At 45.9% G+C, this 9,817-nt stretch overlaps 1 protein-coding gene across 1 annotated transcript in view; it reads right to left on the bottom strand.

The window, feature by feature from the left end:
* KAT6B (lysine acetyltransferase 6B) overlaps positions 1–5,030 on the bottom strand; it is a 192,626-nt gene extending 187,596 nt beyond the window's left edge. Inside the window, exon 1 of the mRNA XM_077778727.1 lies at positions 4,972–5,030. The gene's annotated coding sequence lies outside the window, so the exon portion shown is untranslated. The remainder of the gene's footprint in view (positions 1–4,971) is intronic.
* Between the last annotated feature and the right edge of the window lie 4,787 nt (positions 5,031–9,817).

The raw sequence follows: 9,817 nt of genomic DNA on the forward strand, positions 1-9,817 counted from the left end.
AGGAGCTAAGCCGCCGCCATTTTGTGTCCCCCTGTTGTTGTCGTTGACATGAATCCGACATGACACTGATTACAGCCCAATGGAGTCTCATTAAACCCGAGCCGCGGCCCCGCCCCGGCGCTGCTCCATTGGAGGAGACCACAGACACTTATGGCCACTCGTTGGCCTGCGGGTCTGTCCGTCACCCACACACTAACCACCCTGCAGCCCATTGGGGCAGGTTCCTGCCGGTCATTTCGCCTCCGCATAGACACACCCCTCGACCCATCATCCCCCCCTCCGGAACCACCCCGAGGGTGGGTCCACTGCCAGTACCAATCAACAAACCGCTGGGCCCGCCTCTTCTGGGCACCTATTGGTCTAGCCCTTTTTCTCTCTCCCAGACACCGCGCCACCTCTACTTCCACCTGCCCGCCCCCTCTACCTCTAGAAATGGATTGGGTCTACTGGCAGAAGAGGCGCTTGGCCTTATTGGCTACAAACAACGCCAATCAGAGGGCCTTTTCCCTCTCCCCTCCCCCACTCAGCCCCAAATCCCCTAGCCCGCAGCTAAAGTTTGTGTGAGAGCTGATCGCTGGCGGCGGCCGCAGGATTTAGGGGTGGGCGCGGGCGGGCGCGCGCGGGCGGGCACGCGAAGTTAAAATTCGAGGTTCTCAGTCGTCAGCTCCCGCGGTGGAGCGCGCGGACGGGCGCGCCGCCCGGAGCGTTCCATCCCGCCCCCTCCTCCACCCTCTCCCGTCCCGTCCCGGGCGACTACTCGCCCGCCCCCTGGCTCGCATCCTTACCCCCCACACACCCCTACCCTGCAAGCCCCAGGCCGGGTGCAGGCAGAGCGATGTCGCTGCAGCCTACTCGCCATCCCATGCCGAGGGGAAGCAAGCCCCTACCCGCCGGGCGTGCACCCCCCGGCTCCACACTAGCCCGTGTCTGCAAGCACGTGCACCGTTCGCCGCTGCCTCCAGCCACCCCGGTCCCCGGCTAACCTCGCCTGCAGCCCGGCCAATCGCTTGCTGCCCTTTGTTGCTGCAGCCCGGGTCTCCCCGCTGCCTTCCTCAGCCTCCGCCTCGTCCTTTGCCAGCCGCCCGGGTCCGCAGCGCCGCGCTCCCCCCGCCCGGGACCCACCGCCGCCGCCTCCTTCTCCTCCTCCGCCTCCTCCTCCTCGGCTCCGGGNNNCGGGGCAGTTTGGGGTGGGGAGTGTGCCCGCCAGGGCCGGGACTGAGAGGTGCGGTCCTCGCCAACGCGTCCCCCCTCCCGCTGCTGTGGGCCCCAAACTTCGTCCTCCGCCCGGGCCTTACACCCTCGGGTGATCGCGGCAGTTTTGGGGTGGGAGATGCCTCAGGAGCTGTGTCTACCCTGATCAGGAGGAAGAGGGAGCAGTGACATTCAGCGACCGCGGACAGGGCACGGCGACAGCATCCTTGGGTGGGAGTGGGGATGTCAGACGCGGGCAGGAGGGGGAAACTGCCCCCCTCAAGATGCCCTCTCCCGGCCTGAGATGAGCTGGAGAGCTCAGCTGCGTTCTGAGTGCTTTCTTGGGCGGTGCAGAGCGATGGCAGAGGTGCTGGGGGCGGGGGGAGTCGGGGAAAGACCGCTGGGGGGCCCTTCCCCCTCTCCTCTAGCCAGCGCTCGAACGAAGGCTGATGGCTAAGTTCGGGTTTCCAGGCTTCCCCTGGGCCCCCCGAGTTCCTGAGGCCCGCACGAGGGAGGCCGGGGCTCCTCTGGCCGCGCAGGCGAGGCCACTCTGACGCTGCCCTCGTGCCTGCCAGCGCCCTCCAGACTCTGAAAGGAGCGCCCCTCGGTCTTCCCCGAGGATGGATGGGATGCTGGCAGGGGAGACTTCGGAAAATAGGAAAAGTAGGCTCGAGAAATGGCTCCTACAGAGTTTGAGTACGAAGTTTCCCTTCTGAGGCGCCATTTCTTCGGGCGAGAAAGAACTATGGCTTTGTAAAAAGAACCAAGTTTCAGGCTTGATGGCCTGGGTGGGAAACCACCTGTTGACTGAAGTCTGTCCCTGGAGTCAGGCAGATCTTGGGCCCTGGCAGGATGAGGCAAGGTGCCAGGCAGTGACCCCAGGCTTCCTGCCCTGGGTGACTCCCAGCATCCTCACGCCACACACCACAGCAGCGTCTCCAACGCCCCATTCAAAACCACTGTGCAAACTAGGTAGGTACTTTGTGAGAGCAACTTATCTCAGACAAACAAAACAGGCAGCACAACCGCCTCGACAAATGCAGAGCACAATACACACTTCACTCTTTAAAGATGTCTGCTCCTCTGGGGTGTGAGCTGCCCCTACTTATGTGCCTCTTGGCAACAAGGTGAGAAAGGAGCCAAGACAAAGGGCACAGAGTTGGATGAAAGAATAGAAAAAAGGAGAGGGGAGCAGAAGAGTTGTAATACTACCCTCAGAACTGTCACCAGTTCCATTATAAACCCCTTTTATAGGTGTTTTATTACTTGGTTGTTAGTTTTTAAAACACAAACCTCTTTAGATTAAATCTTGGCATTTGCAGGCTCAGCTCAGGGAAACAAAACACAGGGAAAGTTCCCCCCTCCACCACTGGCTTGGCTACTTTTGAGCTACATTACTGATAAAACAAACAAACACCGGTGGGGTTTCCTCAGCCTTTATCTCTTATTTAGTATCTTCAGTAGCTGGCTCAAGGTGAATTTTTTACAAGCCATTAGTTCATAATTCAGCCTAGTTCATTTAGGTATTTCAAAGAGTAGGACATTTATAAGGTGTGCTCTTTTTATAATGCAGGTGCTGGGGTTTTTATTCTCCAAGAAGTTACTAAGTAAACTTAAGAATCCTGGCAGACAAGTTAGCCTTTATGTTCTTTTTTTCCCCCTATGGTCTGCCCAGATGCACTTTATTTTGTAACTTAGATTTGAGTCCCCCAGACTGCATTTTATCTCAAGCAATAAAAATAAACCCCGTCTTAATTAAAAACAAGTTTCAAAACCCCAAATCTGTACACTCAAACTGAAGTACGCTAAAGAAGCAACCAAAGACACTAAAAGCAAAAAGTCCACATTTAAGATGTCTTCAGCCAATGAATTGTGGGAGATTTATGAGCATCTAACACTTGCTATCACTAATGAGTTCTCCACATGGATTTCCAGGGCATCGAGAAGAGACACCTTTAGAGAGAAATGGGCCTTATTTGCCTAAACTTGCACTCCTGTAACCCCAGGAGCTGGCAAACACAAAAGAAAGAAACATCTTTAGCCAACATCTTGATGTGTTTTTTGAGATTCTTTTCTTAACATAGTTCTCTAACGGGCATGGCAAGGAAAGGGAATGTGTTGCTTTCCCCTTGAGACTTTCCTCTAAGGTTACTTGTCCTTTGAGAAATCCTGGCTCTTCAGATAAGCGGGACTGGAAAGGATAACAGAGACACAGCCAGAGATACTTAATGCTTACTCCTAAACCTACCTCTTATCTGTGGTATCTCAAGTCCTCTGCTGAGCTAAACAGCTCAATTAAGAAGTTAACCTAGAAATAACTTGAACTGAAAACCAAGCATCCTGCAAAATTCGCAAGCTGACTGTTCTGGAGGGTTGTGAATCCAGGGGCTCATTTAACCACTTCCCTCTCCCCCAAAACAGCTGCCAGTGGCCCCCACAGGCCAGAATTCCTGACAACTACATTTATACTGCTCAAAATGGTACACAGATCACTGGCATCAGAAACATCTGGGAATGAATGCTTAAAACACAGTTTCCTTGGCCTACCCCAGAGATTCTGATTCAGCAGGTGTCAAGTAGGGCTTCCAACTCTACATTTTTAATCCATGACTTGACTTCAAGCTTATGATCACTGAATTGGAGAACCACTGGCTAGGCTGAATCCTCTTCTTCCCCAGCTGGAAAGGAATGTTTATTCCATGAATGTCTTAACCAGGTTAAGTACATCCCTACCTAGTACTGGGAGGATTCCATGGTTTGACCTATTTGTCCTTGAGTCCTAAGTAAGGATTTAAAAAAAGAATGCAGAAGAGCTTCAGGAGCTGAAGGGAACCTGTAGGGTTTGATCTGTTGGGTTTGTTTACTAGCTCTGAGGCAAGTCAGACAAACAGCCTGATAAGAGGTATCACATCTAAGACGTACTAACAACTCCTTCTGAAGGAAATTAGGTAAGGAGGCAGCAAACAGGGAACCTGAACTGATTTGTCCAGACTTCAGTGAATGATAAATTCTACCTAGGTCAATAAGTCACTTAAAAAGCATTGGTCTGCACCCCACTTCCCACCGCCACATGGAATTCTCTCTCATCATTGACCAGAAACTGTTCCCACAAGGTCACAATGTCTAATTATATCAGTCAAGGGCAGAGGGGGTGAGGGGTGATCAGTCACCATCATCAATTTTAAATAAGCTAACAAATTCAATCTACAGTTTTTTGTTTATGAACAGCCTATATTATCCTAAATACTGGTGTTCTGTATCTACACCCCATTTGTGCATCCTTGCTTAAAAACCTTTAATGTCTTTAAAATGCATTCTGGATCGAGTCTAAACTCCTTAATCTACCTCTAAGACTATGTCCATCTGCAGCCAACCTATTACTCATCTCTAGCTTCTCCCAACCACACTCCTCCATACACAGCACACACTGTTCCCTCTACAGCCATGCCTGCCCTCCCTACTTTATCTGATGGAGACCTTGAGGAAGGATTACTCCCAATCCCTGCTTGGCTACTGCCTCTTCTATAAAGTTTTCCTGGTCTTTGCAGGTAGCCCATAGGACTTTGGGCCTATCTTTACTCCAGCCTGGCACTTGTTAAGTACACTGTTCTTATTTGTTGAACTACGGAATAAATAAAAGTGCTTATCAAACTGTCTTGTCACATTTTGCCCTCCTGTTTTCCTCATTAGCTTTTCTACTTCATAGACCAGCTTGATCATTTGTGTAACTGCCCTGTACATGCCAATAAACGGTACTTAATAAAGAAACGCCATACATACCTGTGGTTCCCAGGACTGGGCATACATTAGAATCACCTGAGGAATTTTTCAACCAGCCTAGTGCTTAAGTCCCACCTGAGGCCGCTTAAATAAATATACCTGGGGGTGTGGCCCATTCATGGGGGGGGAGGGGGTTGTCTTTTTTGTGTGTTGTTTTTGTTGTATTAGGCTCCACACCCAACATGGGGCTTGAACTCATGATTTGGAGATTAAGAGTCACCTGTTCTACTGACTGAGTCAGCCAAGCACCCTTCAGTTATTTTTTTAAGTGTAAACCGGAGTAAAAAAATCTGTGCCATCAGAGTAAAAAAACCATTGATTTATAGAAACCAGCAGGATGCCTCAGCATCAAGTGAGAAATTCTGAAGAAGAAACAAGGATGGTAAAAGATCTCAAAATTAGCTAAATGTTGCTAATTTTAGAGAGGACAGAATTCTCAGGGATCTTTTGGTTTTTGATGAGACTCAAAGGTGTAGTGGCCTCTTTTTTACTAATCATGAGTCTTAATGGAGATTCCATTTTTAGCATCAGGCTATACCAAAGAAAATTTGAACTACTCAATAGTTAATTTAATGATTCCCAGTTGTTTGGATTTTGAAATTTGGGGGAAACTGACAGAGTTGCCAACTTTTCATTTTGATAATAAGGACGTTTTTAAAAGAACTGCCATCTATTATCTGCATCATCTCAGAAGAAAGGACATTGTAACCCCTAAAATAATAAGAAAAACTTACACTCTCTGAATAAAGGATAGCTACCCACCCCCCACAAAAGGAAAGAGGGCAACTTTACATCAACATATGCAAGTTCGTTCTTCTTTTTGTTTGTTTGTTTGTTGTTGTTTTGTTTCAATGCAGACAGTGAAACCTTATTTCTGAGTCTGGCTAGCTGACCTAAGTATATTTAGAAACTACTAAGCTATACTTTTCCAGAATGTATGAAACTGTATGTTGAATCTAACCACTAAAATTTTTTACCAATATGCCTTATGTAATGTGTTCAACTGATGGAAGGTAAGGTTTTCTCTTATTCTATCTTCAATACAGAAAGAAAATTTACAACTCAGAGGGCCAGTGGTAAAGGAAGAGAGAACCAAGTTAAAAGTAAGACACCAGGTTTTTACCCGTCTCTGCCACCAACTAATGAGTGCTCATGGGCAAAACTTGGGTTTTCTTGGACAGGATGGCCCATGTGGGCAGTGTATCCTCAGAGCTCAGCACAGTGCCTGCTTCATAGTAGATGCTCAATAAATATTTGTTACATTAGTGAATAGATTAAATCAAGGGAGTGATTTTTATATCATCTATAGTCTTAGCCAACAAGTTATTTGTAAAGTACAAATCTCTACCCTTATTAATTTATTATTAACTTACCCTGTGATTCCCAGGTCATTATGTATGTATGTAAAGTGCCTAAAGAATTGATGAAAGAATTCATCAATTTTCTTTTTTTCTACTGCATTTTTATCTAAAAAATGTTAATACATATTTGTCATAGAAAGTGTGGATAATAAAGAAAAAGAATGGGGAGGGGTGCCTGGGTGGCTTAGTTGGTTAAGCGTCCGACTTTCGCTTAGGTCATGATCTCACGGTTCGTGGGTTCGAGCCCCGCGTCGGGCTCTGTGCTGACTGCCAGCTCAGAGCCTGGAGCCTGTTTCAGTCTGTGACTCCCTCTCTCTCTGACCCTCCCCTGCTCACGCTGTCTCTCTCTCTCTGTCTCCTAGAAATAAATAAACATTAAAAAAAAAAAAGAAAGAAAGAAAAAGAAGGGGGAAAAGGACAAACATTAATTGTAGGTTCTGACGCTGAAAGATAAATTTTTGGCACATTTTCTTCCAATTTTTTTTTTTTTACCTCAGTTAATAGTTGTATTGTTGCTGGAGGTTGGGATAAAATTTTCAACTAAGGAGGGGTGCCTGGGCGGCTCTGATGGTTAAGCATCCGACTCTTGGTTTCAGCTCTTGTCATGACCTCACAGGTTCTTGAGATTAAGCCCTGGATCGGGTTCTACACTAACAGTGCAGAGCCTGCTTACTTGTGATGCTCTCTCCCTCTCTCTCTGTCCCTTCCCCCACCTTCTCTAAATAAATAAATAAACATTAAAAATTTTTTTTCAGCTAAGGAAACTGGAATAGTAAAAAGTAACTTACTAGAACATACTAGAACATTGAGACTATCAGACAGGCATATTATCATAATAATTCCATGTCTAGAAAAATTCCAATTTTTTAATGGAATTTCAGAGAGCCTGCCATAGTCTTTACAGCCATAAGGTGCTCAATGCAATCAACCTCCCCTCGTTCCAGTTAGCAAACATAAAACACCCTGAAGAAAGCTAAGGGGATCAGCTTGGTGAGCCATTTTATCAGCTTGATACCCTTTCAGGTATTAGTAACAAACTGCTTGTGAGAGAACATGATTAAGCTTGATCATAACAACCTTGGCCATAAACTCCTTCACGGTTGGGATTGGGTTTGGTTCACCTTTATATTCCCCAACTGGCCTTGCACACGGTGGTAATAAATGATATTGAGTAAAATAGACGTTAAGAATCTGTTACCTGGGGCACCTGGGTGGCTCAGTCAGTTAAGCATCAGACTTTGGTTCGGGTCAGGATCTCTTGGTTTTTGAGTTTGGTTTTTGAGTTCGAGCCCTGCATCGGGCTCTCTGCTGTCAGCAGCAGAGGCTACTTTAGAAACTCTGTCCCCTTCTCTCTCTGTCCTTCCCCAAGCCATGCTGTCTCTTTCTCTCTCAAAAATAAACATCGGAGGGGTGGCTCAGTTGGTTAAGCATCCAACTTCAGCTCAGGTCATGATCTCAAGGTCCGTGAGTTTGATTCCCACATTGGGCTCTGTGCTGACAGCTCAGAGCCTGGAGCCTGCTCCAGATTCTGTGTCTCCCTTTCTCTCTGACCCTCCCCAACTCACACTCTTGTCTCTGTCTCTGAAAAATGAATAAACCTTAAAAGTTTTTAAATAAACATTTTAAAAAATCTGTTATCTCTGTTTACCTAAAGCCTGTCTTCTAAAATTCATAATTAGACTGTAGATTTCATAAGATTAAAGATTTCTTACACAGTGTTTTATACAACATGGGCATTCATTAAATATGACGTTTGGATAGATACATTTCCTAACCACTGGAAAACAGTACTTTCTGTTACCAAATCTAAAACCACTTTTTCTAAGTTTATGTATGTTTGTTGAGGAGTATCTTTAAACATTTAACATTTTAGCATTTGACCAATGGGTGTGTTTTATTTATCATATACTACATTTGCTTTTTTTTTTTTTGCTACTATATATAAATATATGTAGATTGGAACCAGTCCCTTCTAACTTTCTAAGATTGAGAGTTCCATACATTGAGGCACTCCTCTCTATTTCCACAAATGTTTATTAACTACCCCCCCTTCTAGAGTTTGTGGACTATTAATCTGCTCCATGTGCCTCACTTCAGTGGCTGATGTGACTTAACGCATATCTATCCGCTGGGACTGAGTTCTTCTGTTTTCTTTCCATTGTAATGCCACATATTGAGTGATAACCTTTAGTAAACAGTCTACAAGGGCTCCTGATTTTGTTTCCTGAATCATAACAGATGACCTGAAGTAACTCCATGTTCAGTTGATTTGTAGTTTGTAGTATCTCAATCTCTGGCAAAGAGATTAATGTTCACCAGATATTCCCTGTGCTCCCCTATATTTCCAGCCTTCCTTCCGATTAGGTTAGAACCATGTGGCTACTTTTAGCCAATGGATAATGAGCAGAAGTGGTATGCATTACTTCTGAGTCAAGAAAGTTAAGAATCAGGGTGTTAATTCTGCATCTCTCTCTTTCCCTTCTGAAGCATCTCAGAAGTCATGTGTCCCAGATAAGCAGCTACAAGTTGGCAGAGCCACTATTAGCCTGGACCCTTGAATGACTGAATGGAGCAGATTCTCCCCAATCTTCCTCCTACCCCACTTGCTTTGACATGTAATAGGAGAAATAAATTTTATTGTGTGAAGCCAAAGAGATGTTGAAGTTTGTCTACTACCGTGGGTAGTAGTGTTGCATAACCTAAATTAACATATTCCCTAAAATACAATACTTTAAAAGTACCTTTCTTAAATCTCAGTGACTGTGCCATTGAGGTAACAGTACTTCCCTTCCCACTAATTATCCTTTCCTCCAAACACCCCAGCTGACTGCCCACCGGCCATGGCTGTGACGGATACAGCAGATACATCAAGTTATGTTGGAATCTCCCTATATTACGCTAGCAAGACTGTTGATGAGACCAAAAGAATTAAAAAGTGGATTTGTTTCTCCATCTGAATGAAAGCTGTGAAAGCCTGAAGCAGTGATGTCATTCTCAGGCTAGAATCTACTGCTTTGCCCCAACAGGGGAGAAAAGCAAGTCAGAATAACCTTCGCTCTTCAGTGTGACTTTGTTGGCTTCCAAACAATTTAACTTCCTTACCACCGTTTAAGTTGAGGTTTTTGGAAATATGGACATTCCTTAGGAATACAGCTGCTTCTGAAGAGAAAGAAATTCTGCCCCAGTCCATCCAGTACCCTTTTTGCAGCCCCTCAGCCTAGTCTTGGAGCCAAAAAATGACAAATGACCTAGGAGCTGATTTGCAATGTGGCAGGAGGCTCATGCTATTCCCGCTAATTAAAGGAGTAAGGGGGCTCATGTTGGTTGTTGGGTTGTATAATTCTGCGGTTCCACTCGAAACCTCTAAGGATAAACAGTGTAGGAACTTAGGATGTTCAAGGGGACTGACAGCATGTTTGCCGAACATGGCTTTAGGGTGCTCAGTGTAACTATATTTAATAATAGCTAGCACTTAGGCAGTACTT

Source organism: Crocuta crocuta, unplaced genomic scaffold (genome assembly GCF_008692635.1).
Source record: "Crocuta crocuta isolate KB4526 unplaced genomic scaffold, BGI_CrCroc_1.0 scaffold167, whole genome shotgun sequence".
Lineage (NCBI taxonomy): Eukaryota > Metazoa > Chordata > Mammalia > Carnivora > Hyaenidae > Crocuta > Crocuta crocuta.